Source organism: Oryzias melastigma, linkage group LG7, assembly GCF_002922805.2.
Source record: "Oryzias melastigma strain HK-1 linkage group LG7, ASM292280v2, whole genome shotgun sequence".
NCBI classification, from domain to species: domain Eukaryota; kingdom Metazoa; phylum Chordata; class Actinopteri; order Beloniformes; family Adrianichthyidae; genus Oryzias; species Oryzias melastigma.
Genome location: NC_050518.1, coordinates 23,495,884 through 23,517,713, shown reverse-complemented (window position 1 = coordinate 23,517,713; position 21,830 = coordinate 23,495,884). Strand labels below are relative to the sequence as shown.

At 36.8% G+C, this 21,830-nt stretch overlaps 1 protein-coding gene across 1 annotated transcript in view; it reads left to right on the top strand.

Moving 5' to 3' along the window:
- The window catches only part of oprl1 (opiate receptor-like 1), a 115,965-nt gene that overhangs the window by 89,066 nt on the left and 5,069 nt on the right, over positions 1 to 21,830 (top strand). The window lies entirely within an intron of this gene.

The following is a 21,830-nucleotide window of genomic DNA, read 5'->3' as shown; positions in this document are numbered from 1 at the left end:
TTTCATATGAAGACGGGGGCCGCAAATCATCATCCTGCGGGCCGCAGATGGCCCGCGGGCCGCGAGTTTGAGACCCCTGGTCTAAAAGCACAGGTAGACTTTTCAACTTCATTTGTTCGGCACTCTCTAGATTTAGCAAAACTACTAAAGTGGGATAAACAACTGCACAATTCTATCTGCACATTTGGGGGCAGTATTTCCCAGAACAAGTGCTGATCAGCAATAAAAAAAAATAAGAAAATCTTCTTCAGACTTTTTTTGTCCACTCATAAGACAAGGTGTTTATATTATTTATTGGTCTTTGGCTCGCTCTGGCTTTTTGCTCCAAGAAAATCTGTTAGCTTTCACACTTTTTCTTACAGGTGAACTGACTTGTACAAAACACAGACTGTCTAAGAAAAAAAGGAAACATATCTGGTGTGGATCAGTGGTGAACCAAATGTGCAAATATGCTCTAAAAGACAGATTTGCACAAGGCAAGGCAAGTTTATTTGTATAGCACATTTGATGTACTGAGACAATTCAAAACATTAGAAGAAACAATCAAGATAGTTTTCCAGCCGTCTAAGTAGTATAGCGTGGTCGACTGTATCAAATGCAGCACTGAGATCCAATAGAACTAGCACGGATATGTCTGTATTCAAGTGTATGTCATTGGTCACTTTGGTCAGAGCCGTTTCAGTGCTGTGGTTCTGTATGAAACCCAACTGGAAGACATCATAGACATCATAGCAGTTGTTTTTTTACAAGGCACAAGATAGAAAAAAATGTATTTTTGAATTCGGCATATAATAATCAACACAGTCTTGTTTATATTTGTTGATCCTATTAAAGAGAAATGCTGCTTTCTTACACGTGAATGTAGCAGAGTAAGCACAATGGGAAGTGCTTATAAATGTGTTTTAAGCATGTGAGTGAAGTCATGTGACTCAGTAATTGTTAATTTATGCTTTAGGTTCTTCTTATACTCTTCCATGTAGAGCCCACGGATTCCCCAGACCCCACTCATGCATCCACAGAGGCTAGCTTCCTGACAAACGTTGGCCATTACTGCTGTACTTTTCCAGCTCATCAAACGCTTCCACAGCTCGGGGGGGCTTTGCCTTTTCACAGTCACTGTGGGGGGTTTTAATCACCTCCTTAACAACCTTTTGGCTGAATGGGATTTCGTTTTTCTTGGTTTTCTTCCTTTTTTATGCTATAAAAAGATCAACTTTGCCAAGTAAAAGTAACCAATGCCTCTTCTGAATGGAGCAAAGATAGTAGAACATAGTCATGCCGTTGCAGTGGTTTATTAACCATCATAATCTATGTTGAGATTTAATCTTTGCTTCCAAAAGGCAGGCACCATTTTGAATCATTGACCACTGAAAAAAGCTGCAAAACGCCACTCATTAGATGGGTTTTGGCAGTTCCTTAACAGGAAATTGATTTTTTTTTTTAATGTGTGACTGCTTTTACCATCATTCAACATATTTGTTTACAAAAGCTTAGATTTAGGAGTGGTGTACGAACGGTAGTATTCCTTCCTAGAGGACTGTATAAAGTTTCTCACGCCTGGTTCCTACTGCACGTGGAAGAACAGCGAAGCAACCTCCCTGCACGGTGCAGCAATTGTTTCGGCTACTAGTCTATTTCTGGCATGAGCCGCAAGCGATCCGCGTTAATCTTGGCAGGAAGTTACTTCAAACACACATGAGAAAATCGGGTCAATTTTAAAAATATAACCAATTTTTCACAATAAAATACAGCAATTAACAAATGTGATCATATTTTTGTATTTAAACAGTCTGTAAAGATGAAACTAAACGCATCTGTTAGCTATGTGCGCACTCAGGTGTGCACACACTCACAGCAAGCCTGCATGGAGGAATGGCATAATTTGAAAGAAGATAAAAATGATCATGACAGAATCTTTCAAAAGCTGAAAACCTAAAAACTTGCAAAGAGACAAGTACTTAACTCCCGCTAAGCATTCTAACCAGTTCCATCACTGTGAGGGATTCCAGCTGTCCTGTTGGAAAAATGGTATAAACCATCAGGTTGGAGCCTCCTAACCTCAACATAATTTATGTAAGCAGCATATTAATGGGCACTCATTGTTCAAACCGCTGCCAGCAGATAAAACGGAAATTACGATCCAGCATCAGGAGGCTGAGGAGCAGCTTTTAACCTGGAGCGGTGGCCTCAATCACACCTCTCCCCTTTGCTCAGAGCCCATCATGACCATGAATCGTGCACGCCCATGCAGCAGTGTGAATCCTTCCACTCACACAACAGGCTGGGAATTATTCAATCTACTGCGGGATCGGAGGACTGTATTACCTCATCTCAGATTGCATTTTCTCACTCATCTCACCATGATGGTTTCATGACTGCAGACAGAAACCTGGCTCTCCATCAAGCTGATCTTTGACCTCCTTTATGCTCATACATATCCCAATTTGGGACCTAAACCACTTCTTTGTATCTGGTATTTAATTTTGAGGGACAGAACATAAAAAAATAGTCTGATGCTTATAAACAGAGATAAATGTAAGGATAAACATTATTTACGTCATGAATGAAAATTCTACATGGAACTAGACAAATAAAGTAATTATTCTAAAGAATAAGTATGTTTACATGTGGCCTAATTAAAAAAAAAAACACTTGTTTTAATGAAAATGAGGGCCTCAGGGAAAACCTCAAGGAAACTTGAGAGACGGAAAGCATGTGATATGCTATAAAGTCCCAGTCTAATCATCTCTTGATCCATTCCAAAAGTATTCCCAGTTGTCTTTTAACTATGATTGTATCATTTTTTCTGTAAAATAAAAAAAGAAACTGTCATTTTCAAGGACATGGTTTCTGAAGAGCGGCAGGAGTTAATAGATCAATAATGGATCCATAAAAGTAACGATTGTTTTAATTCATACTGCAAAAATCTACTAGCTTGATGCTAAGGTATAATGGGATTTCCTATTGTACAGCTAATAACGATGTTCGGTCGACATACATGAATATAAATCAACAGCTTTATAAACTCACGGGGATTCATTTTCCAAATATTTTTTTAAAAGTAACCTTTTTTTGATACAGTTTATGCTCATATTTTCTTCTTCTTCCATAATAAGGTGTAATTCTCTAATACGATCGCCACCTAGTGGCCAAACTGAAATGCCCTCCAGGAGGAGCAAAACGATTGTTGGAACTTCTCCGTTTGAGAATCCATGTAACGCTGTATAGTATTAACAATCTCATTTTTTCACTAATACCTTATACAGTATGTGAACTGTATCAGATAACATGTATATCTGCAAAACATATACAGTTTATGGATGTATTTCTATACAAATGTGTCTAGATGTGTAAACTTAAAATGTAATTGAATCATGAACTGAGAGGGTTGAAAAAAATCGAAATCGAAATGGAAACAATTGGCGATACCCAGCCCAACTACATCCCCAAGTTAACAGCAGCGGTGCAACAGAAATGGTAATATATGTACTGCATTAGGATAAAAATGCTGCAAGTACAAGTTAAAAACACAATTTTCATGAAAACAGGTCTTTAACTTGGACACTTTGTTATATATAATGCTTTATTTATAATTATTTAGTTTTTTATGTTCTTATGAAATAATGAAATTAGACTTTGGTGTATTTGTCACAGAGGAATTGATTTTAGAGCTCCAAACAATAAATAGCTGTATTTTTTGAAGCTGGCTTTGCTTATCGATTCAGTGTTTCATTTCATTCTAATCCATGAGCATGAGCTGGAAATCCAACCACAAACATATTTTTGATTCCATCCCCAGAAGTTTAGCTATTAGATCCAGCCTGGTTTTAGTGCTGCTTTTCTGGGTGCACAGCTCAAAGACATTATTTCTTTTCCTCACTTTGTACCAAAGCATAAATTAAAATAGAGGTTGGCAAATGTCCACATTTCTTGAAAATTCATTGATACACATGTTAGAGTACAAAGGCTCCTCTCTATATATTTTTGCATGTATATCTCACAATGTTTTGTTTGTTTAAATGTATTTCTGATCATTAGTGGGTCTCTGGTTTTCTCTTGATGCCTTGACTGAAATAACTACTTTATATCATTCTGTCGAATCTCAGTGTAATTCACAATCTGTTTTTTTTTTCTTCCTTTTAGCGCAACATGGATAAAGAAAAAACAAAGCCCTAACAGCGTTAAATAGATTACTTTATGCTGAGATGGCAAGGAAGGAAGAAAGCTCCAAATACTAGGCAGGAAGCTCTTCCTCAACCTGTGTTCATCTTTCAGTAATGACTATCAAGCCGTGTGAGTTAGGGATAATTGAATGGAAGCCCCGACTTAACGCCTTGTAACTTTATGCATGCACACCAGAATGAACAAAATTTGAGAAAAGGCTCCGTGTAGGAAAGTAGGGCGGCTGTGCTTTGCATTTACCATGAACAATTACCCAAAGCTTAAGCAGCTAAATGAGTTTGAAACCTCGTCACAGATGGGCTCCGTGAGAGGATCAAGACTTTAGGCTTCTGTTTTATTACTTTTCAACTCACTGCTCCTTCTTCTCGCAGGGGCTTTTCTCCTAATTACTATTCATGGCCAAATAACGTCAAATAAGCACCTGTGTTTCAGACAGCTGAGCTTAAAGGTCAGAGAGACATTCATAGGACATAACTGAAGTGAGCACTTTCACAGACAGGACGAAAGCTGTGATTGAACTTTAGCTAATCGGATGTAGGAGATGGATCCTCCTGAAAGACTGAAGTAGATAAAAGTTTGTCATTGCTGAAATGTTAACCTTTTAAAACCACTCTGTACTATGACACTTTTCCACTGGTACATTACTGCCCCGCCCAGGCCTTTCCCTCCTGAAAGAAGTGCCGCTGGTTTATTCATCAGGATAAGTTTCAATTCAAGTTTCAGTTCGGTTTGCTCTGAGATTCTTCAGTCCGAATACGATCCGCTTTGAGACCAAAACAACTGAACCAAAAATTATTGGTGAGCTGTGGACAAATGTAAACCATTGATTTTCATGTTGGTTAAAGGGAAATAATTGGTCCAACTGATTACTTTCTAGAGCGTTAATTTTAACACAGGTAAAAACACTTATTACTTGCTTTTTCTGTTTTTCATTACAATGTCATATGAATTTGAGTATATTAAAACAACCTTTAATGTAATCCACATTCCTTCTCACTGCTTTACCGACAATCTATATGTCACAAACACATATTAGCGTATCTTGTTGTCATAGCGTTCGTAGTAAAACCGTCTTGGAGCATATCTCCACTACACCAAAGTAGGAATAAAAGTGTTCAACCTGGCCTTCAGACAGATTCAAAATTGATCAACAAAATAATTCGTTTGAATAAGTAAAAATCCGGGCCAACCGCAGCGCCTCCATCTTTCTCTTTTTGTTTTGACCCGCCTCCATAACTGCTGACCAATGACAGAAGAGATCTTTAGTCACGTAGTTTTGTTTACAAGAGTTGGTCTGAAACAGAAATCTCCGGTAAACGCCAGTCTGAATACAGTGGACTCGATCTGAACCAAAAGGATTTTCCCAGTCTGATTACACCCTAAAATGTGAAACATCATCAAAAAGTCATCTTTGGAAAAAACAGTTCCAAATAAATTTAGCACTTCATAGCTCATTCAAACACTGTTCAAACTGCTAGCAAGCTAATTTTACTGTATCCATCATTCTATGCTGTCCCTCAGTAGCTCATATGCTAGGTTCACACTGGACGCAGGAGCGGCGCCGAGTCCGCGCGGCATCCGCTCTCTCCTGCAATTCACACTAGACGCGCATTTTTCCCGAGATGGTTGACAGACATTTCTGCTACAGTGCCTCTCTTGTTGTGTTTTTACAACCAAAACAAAGCCCCACCCCCGCCTCGGAGTCGGCCCACTACGTGTTTGTGTTTTTTTTTGTTTTTTTTTAGTGTGTGTGTTGTGATTGTTTATTTTCATCTCTAGCAACATGACTTCATTAGAAATTCAACTCTGAGTCATGGGTGGGACAGTTGGCGTGGACTGACCCCACCCATCTCCCTCCATCTCTCTGTTTAAGCAGAGCAGTAAGCTAGTCACCTGCTAGTTATATTTGTGACATCACAACTACAATACTTTTCCAACTGTTTTTGTTTTGGCTGCTTCTGATTCACGACAATTTGAATTCAGAAAGACTTGGATATGATATTTTGAGATTAATTTTCTTTATACATGTCCTCCATTATAACAAAAATGAAACGAGAACTTGTTGATAACACAATTTTCAAGGAAATGATCCATTATCACTCTTCCATCTTTGCCTGACTAAGAGCCACAGAAACTGTACTGTCTCCTTGTCCTCCATTGTTTGTGTTTTGTGTCATGTAAGAAAGACAGAACATTCGTTTTGTGTCACCATCACTTTAAAGAGAAAATAACCAAAAGCAAACCGAGGCCAGTGAAACAGAGCTCCACTTTGAGGAGCGGTGAGTTTTTTTTCCCTTCAGTGCAGTGTTTTATCTTCAGCCATCTTTTGTTCGGGTAATGTTCTTTTTTCAGGTTTTTTTGCTTCCCTCATGCTCACCCCAGGTTTCAGTCGGCAATCAACTTAGCACTTAACCATGCATGAAAAGGTTACAAAGCAATTATACTCGCGCAGATTATGTGTTTGCATCTTTTGTCTTCTTCATGCTTCTTGACGATCTCTCTGTATTCAGCTGGCACTCGAGCTGAGCTTTGAGCTTCTGATTTCACATGTATTACAAACCCACCTTCCTGTTCCTGCAGGTCCACTGTGGACAACTTGTGACTTGCTTCAGTCCTGCAGCTCCAAGTGTGAATAGTTGCAAAACTGCCTGAGGAGGCCTGTTGAGGCTGTAATAGAAGTGTTAGATAGGTGACACATGGATCCACTGTCTCTGTTTGAAATAACGTTTTTTTTCTTTAAATCTCTCACTTCTGTCTTCTTTGTTTGTTTGTTTTTTAAGCAGCACATTTCATACTTTAAAGAACACAAACCTTGCCTTTTGTCTTTTGCTTTCTTGGAAGTGTTTATGAGTTTTTGTTAATGTGACCAATCTCAGTCCTCTGTTTGCCCTCTGTGTGTCGTCTGCAAGAAAGCGTGCTGCTTAAGCCTCGCTACATTTTAGTATAGGTCATAAATTTTAATGGAAAAATCTGCCAGGGTAACAGATCCTCCTTCACACAGCTGCGAGTGTTTGGAAGCGGCGTCTTTGCCTTATAGGGTTGTGCGAGATGACGAGTATTTATGTGTGTCTGCGATCTGGCTTAGATAGTAAGATAGATATCAGAGGGAAAATACTGCTGCAGTTCTCACATTGCAAACATTCCCCTAAAAAGGAAAATATTTACTTGCATTAGTGCATCTTCTCTGCCTGCAGTTATGCAAAGCTTTTTAAATTATTTGAAAAAGGACTAAAATGTAAAAACAACAACAAATGATTATGGTGTTGTTAACAGTTTATAAAGTGTTGGAACTTAACCGTTCGAATGCAGAACAGTAAACCCATCTGTGTTTGTTTTACTAAAGGAATCTCAATTGGCAGCTCTTTTAGATAAAGATGTGGATCACTGAAATATAGCAAATAATTCATTAAAATGACTGTTCAGCTGCACTTTTTTTTTTTTAGATTCTTGGAATCCTTATGTGACAGTTCAGATTTTTTGCAGGATTTGCCCTTTTGGAATTTATGATACAAGGAATTAAAAGTTTGACATCCATCTTCCATCCATCTTCTTGACCGCATCTTCCCTGTCGGGGTCGCGGGGGTGCCGGAGTCTATCCCGGCTACTGTTGGGCGAAGGGGGGGTACACCGTGGACAGGTCGCCAGTCTGTCGCAGGGCAAAGTTTGACATGTGTAGCAAATAAAGATGAGTAGTTGTGGGGTATGTATGTCAACGCCACCGGACATCTCTTTACTTTTATTGCAATGTATTACATTCTTATGGTCCATTCACACCAAACGCGGCCGGCGTGTGGAGGCATCAAGTTTCAATGTTAAGTCAATGTAAAGATGCAATCTTCCACGACATGTCAACCAATCAAGGACCCAACTTTGGGCACGTGACGTTTTCAGAGACTAGATCAAACGGTAGAAATAAACATTCAAGATGGCGGCTCGATGCAAGGATTTCTGTCCTGAACTTCCATCCATTTTCTCAACTCACGAGGGCCGCTAGGTTCCCGGACGCTGTCCCAGTTACTGTTGGGTGAAGGCGGGTTACACCCTGGACAGATAGTCAGCCCGTCACATTGAGCTGGATGGATGGCTACGCTGGCCTGCCGCCCGGTGGAAATCTTAGCGAGCTAGTGAGCCCCGCTCCCCAGGCTCCGGCAGAGCTGATAGCGATAACAGCTGCTGTCTAGGCGCCCGGCACATCTAGTGAGGTCTACTGCCGAGGCTTTAGGTATCTGGGCTCTGCTTGCCCGCCGGCGGTTAGCTGCCCGGGAGCCCAGTTTAATGTTCTTATGATGTTTTATTATTTCCGTCAAGGCAATAATAAAAAGATCCCTCTGTTTTATTTATATTTCCCCCCTCTTGGGTTAATGCTCAAACTGAGTCACAAACAGACGGAAGTAACGTTTAAACGGCCCTCAGGTGCAGCAATTGCTGCAGGAGTGAAGAACACAGAACCCAGAGAGACCTGATGAAAACAAACAGCAAAGAGTTTACTGATATATTCTAGAGCTCTCCAAAACGTATAAACATAAGCTACTCACTCAAAGTCACCCATGATGAGGCAACAAAGGAATTTCAGAACAACTTCCTACACGTCAAGGCGTTGACCAGTCAAAAGCTCAAAAGACAGGCGGCAGACGCGAATTTGGGTTCGCTGTGAATGCAGCATTAGAAAACCCACAACACTTCACAGTCACAGTCCCATTCACACACTCATTCCCACACTGCTGCCCAACACTGGCAGGCAACATATAACAACCAGGAGCAACGTGAGGTTTTGCCCAAAGCCACTTTGACACCTGGGGGGGTTGGGACACACATACTGAATCTGCAATCTTCCAATCGGAGTTCGACTGCGCTACCTTTGCACCACGACTGCCTGTCCAAGCTGGCAAACACGTCCGAGTTGGATTTCCATTTAACAGTTTTGGGTGTACTCACTCACCCTCAGCTTGGTGTCAATCGTTGTCAAGCACACACATGTATTCTCTCACAACCTAAGAAGGTGGCCAAAACTTCTGTTATTTTCCTGTTTGTATGTATCCCCCCCTTCTCCATCATATTTTTTGTCCTGACAAAATCTAAAACTATGAAGGACATAGAGGACATGGCTTTCTATTAAAACCTCGCTGTGAGAACAGAAACGATAAAATCTCCAGTCAACACGACTGAACGCATGGATAATGCACTGTGAAGTATTGGAAACAATATAGCAGCAAAATAAAATACAAATTTGATTTGTTTATGAAATGTTATAGACATTACGGGAGGAGAGAAATATCCATAATATTTCTCCAGACTGTAAACAACAGAAGCATTTGTGATGCAACTCTTTGGCCAACCAGCGGCCGGTGAGTCTGCCGTTGTATTCCAGCCCCACTCAGCTTGATTGAAACCCCAGCTGAGTAGGTTCTAAAAAATGCGGCACAGCACCAAATGGAAATCCCTTAAATCAGAGAAGACTGAGCAGGGCAGAGTAGGCGGCGATGGAAGAGGGCCAAAAGACGGTAAAAGCCTTTTTCCTTCCAGCTGCAGACGGAGTGGGAGATGATCACTTCTTTGCTAAATTAGTTTCAACTTCCTATTTGTTTTGAGTTATAGCCCAGTATATCAATTTGTGTCATTTATAATTAGAATTTTATTAAAACCAATAAACATACCAATAGTCATTAAATGTGCCATTATTTTGTGAATCCTTTACAGTATTCTATAGTGATTCTCCTGCTCCTCTCCGTATGTTTTTCAACACGTAAAAACTCACAATTTTAGTGATTTCAGTAATCTTACTATGAAAACATTCAGCTTGTTCTGGAAATTACTGCATGTGCTTTTGGTATTCATAAACTTTATAGTTTTTGAAATATTAACCCTGTAAAGCCCACTACATCAAAGAATTAACAGAAAATTCAAATTTTTTTATGAAATTTAAATACTAATCATAATACAATATGTGACTTTGCAGAAAATATTGTGCATGAAAAAAAAAACACCTTATTTTGCCATTTTCTGATCCACACATTTTTAACAGGGTGGAACTGTATTATAAATGATTATCAACACATTTAGCATTTGTTCAATACAGAAAGGAGTCCTTTTGAGAAATAAAAAGAATAACAATAGATGAGCTAATCTCAACCTAAAGTATTGAAAATTAGCAAAACGTTTCCCTCCAAAAGTGTTTTTGAGATGACATGGAGGCAGCCATTTTGAACCGAGCAGAAAAAGCCCTTCTACTGCCCCTAGTGGAATGATAATGCACTGCAGGACAGAACACATCAACTAAGTCATATACAAAGGGGTTTTATGAAACGTTTTGATCATGCTTATGAGACAGGGATCTCGGAATTAGGTGTATCAAATATGATACAAATGATTATATAGAGTTAAGCAAATGCTTAAAAAATAATGTGCAATTTGAAACGTGTGAACTTCCGAATACTTTAAGCTAGACACCATTCAAACTTTAAAATGTTCAGCAACTACTGGTATTTTAGAAATGTGTCGAATTTTTAAGGGAAATTCGGAGTTGGCTAATATTTTAGCATTATGCTAGGTGTTTTGGCAAAATGTGACTTTTTTATGTACATTGGGCAAATCTATAGTGTTGCTAGTATTTTAGTATAATGGTCAATGTTTTAGCGATATTAGGCATTTTAAAGTTATTTAGGCAAATATAGGGTTTAGTTAATATTTTAGCATTATGCTAGGTGCTTTGACAACATGAAACATTTTTTAAAGTGCTTTAGGCAAGTCCGGACTTTAGCTATTGTTATAGCATTATGTTCGATATTTGGCAAATTTTTTTTTTTTTTTTTCAAGCTATTTAGGCAAATTTGAAGTTCAGCTAATATTTTAGCATTATGCTGGTTGTTTTGGGAAAATTACACATTTTTTTTTAAAGTTCATTAGGCAAATTTGGAGTTTTACTAATATTTTAGCATTGCGCTGTTTTTATCTGATTTGACATTTTTAAAGTTCTTTAGGCAAATCTGTAGCTTAGCAAATATTTTAGCGGTATACTAATTGTTTTTGGCTAATGTAAACATTTATTTAAGTTATTTAGGCACATTTTTAGCTTAGCCAATATTTTTGCGTTATGCAGGGTTTTTGGCAAATTAGACATTTTTCAAATTGTTTAGGCAAATTTAGCTATTATTTTATAATTACGCTAGGAAAAATTATATATTTTTTTAAGTTCATTAGGCAAATTTGGAGTTCAGCTAATATTTTAGCATTATGCTAACTGTTTTTTGCTAATTTGACATTTTTAAAGTTCTTTAGGTAGATTTGGAGCTTAGTTAACATTTTAGCGCTATACTAACTGTTTTTGACAAATTAGACATCTTCCAAATTCTTTAGGCAAATTTCGAGTTTAGCTAGTATTTTAGTATTATGCTAGATGTTTTGGTAAAATTAGACATTTTTTTTAAGTTATTTAGCCAAATTTTGAGTTGTACTAATGTTTTAGCATTATGTTAGGTCTTTGGGCAAAATTACAGTTTTTTTTTCCTTTTTTTTTGGCTCATATGAAGTTTAGCTAATATTTTGGCAAGCTTTCACCTTCAGTATCTTTAGTTATCAGTTTCAGCATCAGCAACGGCCACTTACAGCTCACAGCATTCACACTTGCATTTTTGCAGATAATGCTATATATATAGTTGTAGTTTTGTTATGGTGTGTCTGAACTAATGTGAAATGAGGCCACTCGTTTCTAACAAATCTTGCTCCTTTGAAAACGTGACATGGGTTTGTGATGTCACAGGATCCTGCAAATATGAACAGGCTTAGACCTGAGTGGCTGCAAACGTGTCTCTATTCAGTTTTGTCACAGAAAAATGCACCACAACAATTCGTCCCATATCCATATTTTATGTATACCCGCTTTGCCCTAATAGGGCCAAAGGGGTGGCCTGAGCCTGTTTCAGCAGGTTAAGGCAGCTGAATATTCTCTGTCCAGGGTTTGTTTATTCAGTTTATTACTGTATTTGGAGTTGTTTTGTGAATCTCTGCAGCATAAATTGTCTTGTTGAGGTCTTCATAGAAAGTTAACCCGGACTCAGTGCTGTACAAATGCCAGGATAATGCGAGTTTACAACACTAAGTTCATTGTAAGAACAACAGACATGATCGGGGGTTTAAAGCAACATGAATGGCTTCAATTTGTCTTTATAAAAGAAGGGTTAGTAAATAGGGAAGAAGACTGTTTCTCTCCTCTGTTCACGTCAAAGTGTATTTGGAAAATAACATTGAACCTTTCAGAACCTCAACGCTTGAATGTTTGTATATAAAAGGGAAAGAGAGGAACTGTAAACTAAGAGGAGATTTATAAATGTGTAAATGGAACAATTATTTTTATAGCTTTGAGTGTTAAACCTGTTCTGAGTTATGAAGACTATGAGAATACTGGGGGGTGCAAGAATGTAATCCATTACTGATTACTTGTTTCCAAACGTACTCAGTGACCCCACAACAGTACTGTCTCTGAATTGTAAAGCAATATGTATGTCTTGTAATACATTACAATCAATTTCAACATAATAATCAGAATATGAAAAATACATCAGAATATTTAACATGAATTCACTGAGTGATGTGGTGTAATTATGACCACTGATACTGTAGTACATATCAGTCCAGTCCTGTTTAGTTTTAGTGGATGTAAAAAAATGTTTTGTCAATATCTGTAACATTTTATAGGACAGGCTAAATGTAAACTTTAGGACTAAATTCCTCTTTAACCCTTCATTAGAGAAGCTTTACCTCCATCGTTGACATTCTTTGGACAACTCTTCAATCGTCAACACTATTGACTTGTTATTTCCCGACGATTCAGAAGTGGCGAAAAGCTTTACAGTGGTAAAGTGTTGCATATCAATCAACATAAAGCAGCTGATTCCTTGTGGAAAAAAGCAAAATCCCACACTTTACAGACTTGGACCACCAATATCAAAAGCTGCTTTTCTCTCCGTCAAAGAAGTTATTTAGATGTCATCGACGGCAGATGTGGTGTAAGGAGTTAAAATGGCTTCATTCAGCAGCAACAACAGAACTGACTGGTGCTACATGCTGCTGTTAAAAAAGTCAACTAAACACATTATTAAAAAATGGAAAATTCAATTAAAAAAGTGTTTGGATTATTGAAGGCCAACAGGAAATTTGACTGAAAGTTTAAGTCAAAATGTAAAAAAAAAGTACAACAAGTTGATTATTAATTTTGCCCGTCACATTTTTATTCATTAAAAGTTTGACTGCTGAACATCTAATATGTAAAATGTTTCAAACCGTTAATTAACCATGCCTTAGATGGGTGTGTTTCAACAAAATTTAAAATGTATCCGTAACACATTAATATTTTTGGAGTTATTAGGAACACTGGTTTTGTGTGAAAAGTTGTATTGAAACAAACTGGACACACAACTGCTTAAACTGTGTAATTTAGTGAGAAAAAACAAATGTGACCATTTAGATACATTTTAAAACTGTGCTTCAGAAAATCAACAAAAACAATCTAATGAAATGAAGCTTTCCAAAGGTCCTGACCTGACCAAAATCCAGCCCTCGAGCAAGACTTTTATTTATAAATTATTAATTTAATGTATAAATTGATGTCTGAGGAGCACATAGATGATAAACTATGTCGGTTTTTACGTCCCTGTTGACCTTGTTTGCTCAACTCTACCTCCAGAATGAGCAGATTTTATATGCAAAGACAACTTTGGTAAAAAGTTTGATCTTTTATGAGTTAAAAGCACATATTATCTCGTGCTGCACAACATTGGTTACTAGCTGTCCAGAGCTGCACTGAGATGATCCTGTTTAGCACAGAGCGTCTTTTATTTTGAAAAGAAGTTATTTGCTGCTTTGTCAAATGTGAGAGGTACTAGGTTCTTTCTATATTTTTGCTTTTGTTCGTGCCAAAAATATACATAACTCATATTTGTTATTTTAAAAAAAAGACTGTCTTGATTGCAAATCCAAATTTCTTAAAGGCTATAGTAAAACTATGCGGCTCCTTTTAGGTTTTGATCAGTACAAAATGGGCCCAACTGGCTCTTTTACTGTTAAAGGCTGCCGATCCCTGGTTTAGAGGATATTTTCTTTCCACACTTTGGACCCCTTTGTACCGATTGATCGCGGCTCCAACACCACTCCCTGAGTATCGTTGCTCCATCCTTTTATGACATCTGTTTTTGGCAATTTTGGTTTAATTTAAAAGCCCGATTTCATTTTATCTAAAGACTTCATTGGTGTAAATACTTCAGAACTATTAGTCATTCAGACACACACCACGGTCCTGAGGTGAACTACTTTGCAGTTTAAGTAATCTGTTGTAGCTAGCAGGGAAACCGGAGGTTTAGTGGTTAGCTATTGATCCACTTTCTGCCTGGAGCTGCATCCTAATCTCATCATGGCCTTTATTAGTGAACTCTACAGCTGAGCTTCACATGCTCTCCGTCTCTCATGCCTTCTGGCTCTGCTCATTTCTTTCCTTCTTCACGCGACTTCTTCCTCTCTCATCCGTCTCTTTGTCTCCTTCATTTTCACTTTCTATTCACTTAGCCTCGTGCTCGTTAAATTCCATTTCACGTCACTCTTGTCCCCTTGATCCTCCCTTTTGCTCCTTTTCATCTTCGTTCCACACTCATTCACATCTGTTACATCTCATTTTGTTCTCCATTCTGCAGGTTAATTCTCACATCCTTTGTTTTATTGTCAGTTCATTCGTCTTGCCCTCACTCTGTTCTCATTTCTTCCCCACTGGTGCTGGATTATTTTGTTCTATCTGAGCTTGAATTATCCTTCCTGTTTGTCCCTCTCCTAGTGTTTGTCTTATTTGTTGCCAGGTTGTAACGTCTTGTGTGTGCGTGTCAGCTTTACTTGGAAATTGACATTCAGGCATAAAAAGGTTTTCTCCACTCGGCTCCTCTTTCCGCCCTCCTTTTACTGCATCTAAACAAACAGCGGCTTTAGATGACAATAGCTGCAGGGAGAGCTACAGCCATGCGCTCTCAGTAATTGGGGTCAAAAGCCTCGCCAAAGGACACGGTAACTGTAAGGAAGCTATAATCAGCAGCTACCCTGCTGTCACAAAAGATGCTCTGACTAATCCATCCCAGAAACTTGTAGAACATGTCTGAAAATGTGTTGCTGAGGCTGCAGTTCGTCTGACTCAGCACTTCTGTCTAGAGTGTAAGATTTACAGAGCGGCGTGTACTTTTAATTAGAAAATGAATTATTGATGTGTAGGTACTTCCAGTAGCACCTGAATGAGGTTGTGATGTAAGACAAAAAGTCTGCAACTTTTTTAGTCATTTGTACAAATTCAAACTCTGAATACTTTATTGCCAAGTGACAACGTTTATCTGCAGTCTGTTGGAAATTCCTCAGAAAAAAACTGCTATTAGATTCTTCAAATATACTTTTTAGATGATTCCAATTCTTGTTCTGTTCGTATCTGAGGACATTTAAGCTGAAGAAGTTCTTCTACAGACATATACACATCAAGCAGTAACCAGCCAGCTGTCTTGACCAATGGAGAACAGTTACAAGTTGTAGAGCACTTTAAATATCTTTATGTTATCTTTGATTAGAATGTAACTTTTAAAGAGCATGTAAAAAAGTTTCTGGAATTATTCAACGTATTTTCGCAAATTTTAGATATATATGATCGTATCTAACCACAGAGGCAGCAAAGGTTTATATGCACACAATGGTTTTTGGTCACTTAGCATATTACATCACTGCATGGTTCCAAATAGAGCTGCCACAAACGATTATTTTAATAGTCGACTAATCACCGATTATTTTTTTCCGATTAGTCCACTAATCAGGCTTTTGCTGAAAATGGTGACACAATTGACTTTAATTGCTACAGAGATTTACTGAAAATGCAAAAAATATTTAAAAAATGTTAAATTTTCGAAAAGACTAGAAATTTCATTAAAGAACTATGAAAAAGCGCTGAAGTTTTCCTAAATTTCTGAAATTTTTAAGTAAAATTGCTTTAAAATCCCCAATACATGCTAATTTTGCAAACATATTTACTTAGTAAACTAAAATAGCCAAAAATGTTAGACTGTTGCTAAAATAGTAGCTAAGCTCCATTTTTTTTTTTAATTACTATAAAAGATAGACCCCCGTCGTTCTCTCCGGTCATCTTCTTCTCTCCAGCTCTCTGTACCTCCTGCGCGCATGGTCACCATGGGGAGCCGAGCCTTCAGTCGGTCGGCTCCCAAACTCTGGAACTCTCTCCCACCTGAACTCCGCAATATTGTCTCCCTACCAATTTTCAAATCCCATCTAAAAACTCACCTGTTTAAATCTGCCTTCTCACTTTGATTTTCTGTGTATTCTTGCTGACTTATTTATTTTTTATATAATTTTATTGTGCTCTGTTTTTATGTCTATTCTGTTTTATCATGTACAGTGTCCTTGGGTGACATGAAAGGCGCTTTAAATAAAATGTATTATTATTATTATTATTATAAAAGCAAAAAGTGAATATATTTAAAGTCTTGTTGCTTATCTAATTAAAAATGTAAAATTTGAAGACGTTCTCAATAATTTCCTATGGAGCATATTTTGCTCAATATTTCACAAACTAAAGTTTGTGAAAATCAAATTATAAGCAGAAATGTCCAGAACAAGCTGAACATTTTGATATCAAGATTGCTGAAATCGCTGAAAGTGTGATTGAGTTCTTATGTGCTGAAAAACGAACAGACAGGAGAAGGAGAATCACTATAGTGTGAACGATTACTAAACATTCACACAATTAAATGAGGTTAGCATTTGAAACAAGGATCTATTCCTCACTAAAGATAGTTTTGGTCTCACTGACAAAGATATAGAAAAAGTGCTTTTTTTAGGTGCTGAACGACTCATTGACTAATAAATTAGTTACCAACTATTTTAATAGTCGATCACAGCAACCCTAGTCCCAAACAAGTCAAACTATTTTGAAGCCACTTAAGTTCTTGTTTAAAAACATGTTGAAAACTCCAGACAAGAAACCTTTAAAAGATAACTATTGTATCATTCTCAATAAATATAACATACTAGATTTTGAAAATTATCAGCCGTTTTTACCTGCCTGTCTCATTTTTAAAGTTTCAAATGGGCTTTCTCTTCCACCTTTAAGGAATTTATATAGAGAAAAAAGTTTTAGCTATAACTAGAGGAGACTGTGAGGTACAAAGAGGCAGCACCAAACTCAGTGAAAACTGCACGATTCAAAACCGTTTGGGTAAAAACAAATCAACTTAAAATTAGGTGCAAAACAGTAAACCACAGAAAGCTCTTCAGTTTTCTTTGTTTTATCTCTCTTTACTGTAAAAGTCTGTGTGTGTTTTTCTACTTTGTGTTATTTTATACAACATATCGTGTTTGTACTGTCTACTCTTCAGTTTAATGTTTGCATTTATTTCTTTTACCTGCCTTGGACTACAGATGGAAATAGCTCCTGTGCTAATTCTGGGATATTTATGTTGTAGCATTGCTTAGTCATTGATTAATATGCATTGTCCTAATTTAAATAAATGAATAAAATACATTAAACAATGTCTAAAAGATGTCAAATCCAGTAAAACAGTATTTTCAATGAGTTGTGGCCTCTGACTGGAAGTATTAGTTGTGGTGTTTCTCACTGGCATCAGGAAGAAGCTCCCAAAGTGGGGGCTTAGCTACCCTGACAAATTTCATCTTCTCCCACTGGAGAGTGCATCATCTAATATCTGTAGAAAAACATCCAACGCTCAACAGAAGAGAAATAAAAGAAGAATGAATGAAGCTTTGTTTATATAACACTTTACAACTCCTTTAGGGACACCAAAGTGCTTCACAATAAAAGAATAAAAAAATGTAAAACGAGGGAAATTAAGAACAAAATTGAAAACTGCATAAAATTACAAAAAACAGTAAGCAATAAAAATCATGAACAATAAATTAGAGTGCAAGTAAACAAGTAAAAGAAAATAAAATGTCACCAACTACTGAGCAATAAAAGCCATTCTCAAACGGAACGTTTTTAAGTGACATTTAAAGTTTAGGTAGTAAAGAGGGAGAGAATTCTAAATAGGAAAACTAATTCTGCATATATTGTATTTTTCAGACTAAAAGTCACTTCAGAGTAGAAGTCACAGCAGCCAAAAGAGAGAAAAATCACATATTAAGGGTACTGGATTAGAAGTGGCAGTTTTTCTGAACAACTTCACCACATCTGGTCTAATTCTGCTTTGATTCACGTGTCAAATTCATTTAATGTGCTTCAATTTTGATGCTTGACACTTGTAACAATTAACTCGACGTGTCAAATGCATGTGGGGAGAGTTTTTCTTAGGAGTTTGTGTTCAGTTTAACATTATTTTCAAGTAGTGTGGCTTTGTGTTTTTTTTCTGTTGTAATTTCATTCCCTCAAGTCGAGCTAATATTACCAGAATTTACAATAATTCAGTTTTCACGAGTGTTTTACATCCGTGTAAAATATCAAATATGTGTCAATGTCTGAAGTGTTTTTACTAAACTCAGAAGTTTAACTGAGATCAAAAGAAAACTTTAGGCAGACTTTGTCTCCAACAAGAAAAAGATGCAAAAGGAAAAAAGTCCAAAATCAGATCAGAAAAAAAACACAATCAAACAGCGGAGGGGCAAGCAGCAAAAAAAGAAGAAAACATCTATTGTTGGGACAGACGTGAGAGCAAGGAAATGACAGCGGAGGCAAAAAACTGTCAGCTGTGAAATGAAAACCAGAATTGGAACCAAACCTTTGCCTATACGAAGAAGAACTCAAGTGAAAGATTGAATATTCAGCTTATGAAGGAGGAATGCTGAAATGAAACATTGAAGAATTACTGTGGAATTGAGGTTCAGGAGGAAAATAACATGAGGAAGCCAAAAATGGGAGACACACGGTCAGAGGGAAAAAACGTAAAAGTTGAAAAGATCAAAAACGTTATTGTGGAGAAAGATCTTTAATATAAGGGGTCTTTATTCGCTAATGTAGTCAGTATCGATGCACGCTGGTTTTTCACAAAGATTTCTGGGAAATTTCTAGTGCACTCCATTTTGAAATTGTAGATTTGAACAAGAAAATGGCAAACGCACTATATAGTGCGTAGGGAAGAAATTCGGACATACCCTCAGGGTTTTACTGCTGTCGTAATCTCCTGCCTTTTTTTTTTTTTTTTTCAANNNNGTTCCTGACATCCAGATTATCTGGGATAATAAGCTAGAAATATAAAGCGTTGATCATAATAAAAATAAAATTAAATATCCTTTACTGAAAGGAGGAAAACAACCGATACCGATCGAGTCATCAACCATGTGATTAAATTGGGACATCCCTAGTTCGATGTGTCTTATTAATGACATACGTTTGAAATTAGACCATTTATTGACGGCGCCCTTTATAATCGGCTGAGCACTATTGTGCCAAAAATAAAATATGTCTTTTCTACATTTAAAAGATAATTTAAAAAGCAAAAATTACAAATATTTTCTGTTCGTTCATGATATGTGACTCTAAAATCATTTTCTTCACTTGCCTGTGTTTGGTGAATATTTGTTCTGTTTAAATCTTCTTTGTACCCACCTCCCACACGCACACAGAAACCTACAAAATGAATAAAAAAATACAAAAGACGAAATTCCTTCTAAAAAAGTCAAAGTGGCTCCTAGAAATAAAAGCGCTAATCAGGAAGTAGAGATTAGACGTGTAATGTGAAAATAGATCAGCGGGGAAGTTGAGTGGCAGAGACGCCGTTTTATTCCTTTGAGCCTTTTGTGAAACTTGAAGTCCCTCAAGATTTGCAGGCCCACATTCATGAAGAGATCTATTTTTGCTGCGTTTGCGGCTCAGACACAATAGATGGAACAAACCAGGTGGGACCTGCGCTGGTACCTAAAGGCGGGTTTGAGATGGGACTCCTGTCAGCAATGGTGGCTTTCAAAAAAGTTTAGTGTTGATGGTTTCAGCAACTCAAACTGTCTGTTTCTCTGTGGAGAGAAAGTAACCGCAAATGTTAACCGCTGTAGAAGTTTTATTATAACCCCAAAGCTTTTTATAAAGTGTTAAATGATCAATTGTATTTAGTTAATTTAATAGATAAACTGATAAACATATGTGCAATCATTTCCAAATATTTAAATAGTCTCTATCGAAAAAAGCAAAACAAAGTCAATTTTTGGGGCTGTGTTTTCCCAAGAGGAACTATTTACCATTGATGTTAAATTATCAACTAAATCATGATAATTGATTACAGACATTTTAGTGTGTTGCTTTTTTGTTTGTGCTGTTAATCTCATTTTTACATCTGTCAGTTGCTTCATTCCATTCATGTCTGATAATGCACACATTAAAGCGCATTATCACTTTCATACCATGGTCATTTATGAAAAAAAGATCAAATCAATTATCAGAACTTAAATTCTGTTAAATTTTTAAGTTTAAATAACTTTTCACAAAAAACGACTTTTTTTATTATTTAAAAAAAAAAAAAAANAAAAATAAAAAAAAAGGATGATTTAAAATGCAATGCATTGTGTTATGATGATAGTGGTACTGTAATGATGATGTCACTCTTTTCTCAGTCTTATTACTATGAAGAAAGTGTTCACAGTTAAGCAAAGTATTATTTCAGGGGGAGATTTCACTTCTTGCCGCTTGTTTTTGCCCAGATGAAGCAAAAGTTTATTTCTAAATACATTTTTTTTTCTTCTTACAAAAGTAAAAAAACAAAACAAACAAAAAAAAAGCGCTCACAGTCGTGTTTTAATTATGATAATGAAGTTTGTATGCAACAGCCCACAACCTAAATGTCTTAAAAAGCCATTTTTCATGCTGATCTGAAACCTGTTTCCAAAATCTCCTCTGAGGGGGCGTGGCCTTTGGAGCTTTAATTCCTCTTCATGTCTTATTTCCTCCATCTCCTATTATTTTTAGAAAACTTTAAAATCCCTCACGTATTTTCTACTGTCTTGCTGCCGTTATAATCTTTGGAATAAGGTATATCAACATATAACATGCGTATTATGATATTATTAAGAAGTTTGTGGTCATTGTTTTTTAGATTGTGCAGAAAATGGTTCCTATTGTTTTTTTGATCGGGCAAATTAGAGCACTCTGGACCTGATTTTTTTCTTTTTGTTATCTTAATTGGTCATGATTGAATAAAGCCCTTGGTGGTGTAAAAAGTAAAGGTTGTGATTTTGTTAAATTAGAAAAATCCTCCATAAAGCCACATTTTTTGTTGTATTATGATGTTTTACTGGGTCACAATGTTGCAAATTTCAATTAAATTATGGCATAAAAATCTCTACCAAACTGCCTGTATGAAGCAGTGGAATCTACTTCACTGTGGCGACCCCTGAAGGGATAAGCTGAGAGGTGATAAATAAAACAAATTAATTACAGGTCGCGATTAATTAATTACACGAAAAATGTATCACATGACAGCACTACTATTTACAGTTTGAGTTTGGATGATTTTATTTTATAAATGCAACAGATTCAAAAATGTTAAATCTCAAACTAAAATAATTGGCATAAAGTGATAAATAGTCATTTGGAGACATTTCTGTCAACTTTCAAAAACCCAATAACTAGAACAAACTCAAGCAGTTTAAGATAAGTGTGTGCTCTTATTTTTGTCAGGAAG